The sequence below is a fragment of the Chrysochloris asiatica genome, unplaced genomic scaffold (genome assembly GCF_000296735.1).
Source record: "Chrysochloris asiatica unplaced genomic scaffold, ChrAsi1.0 scaffold00154, whole genome shotgun sequence".
Lineage (NCBI taxonomy): Eukaryota > Metazoa > Chordata > Mammalia > Afrosoricida > Chrysochloridae > Chrysochloris > Chrysochloris asiatica.
This window is the reverse complement of record NW_006408672.1, coordinates 4,189,890-4,190,450: the sequence shown is the minus strand read 5'-3', so window position 1 is coordinate 4,190,450 and position 561 is coordinate 4,189,890. Positions and strand designations below refer to the sequence as shown.

The 561-nt window shown below is 39.2% G+C and overlaps 1 protein-coding gene across 1 annotated transcript in view; it reads right to left on the bottom strand.

Annotated features, from left to right (window-relative positions):
- Nucleotides 1-561, bottom strand: part of TMPRSS2 (transmembrane protease, serine 2) — a 49,315-nt gene that overhangs the window by 37,318 nt on the left and 11,436 nt on the right. The gene's annotated exons all lie outside the window — the stretch shown is intronic.

Below are 561 nucleotides of genomic sequence, written 5' to 3'. Positions count from 1 at the left end.
GTCATGATCCACACAATCAAAAGCCTTTGCGTAGTTAATAAAGCACAGGTAAACATCTTTCTGATATTCTCTGCTTTCAGCCAAGATCCATTGGATATCAGCAATGATATCTCTCATTCCATGGAAGTTCTCTGTCAATGTATGATTGTAGTCGTTTCTGTATTACCTTGAGCAAAACTTTATTAGTGTGGGATATCAAAGAGACTGTCTGATGACTTCCGCATTCCATTGGGTCACCTCTCTTTGGAATGGGCACAAATATGGATCTCTTCCAATCAGTCAGCCAGATAGTTGTCTTCCAAATTTCTTGGCATAGGTGAGTGAGTGCTTCCTGTGCTGCCTCACTTTCTTGAAAGATTTAAATTTTATTCCAATAACTCCTGGTGCCTTGTTCTTTGCCAATTCTTTAAATGCACCTTGGGCTTCCCTTCTTCAGTATCATTGGCTCTTGATCATATGGTACCTCTTGAAATAGTTGAACATGAACCATTTCCTTTTGGTATAGTGACTGTGTGTTCCTTCCATCTTCTCTTGATGCTTTCTGCATCATTCAATAATTTG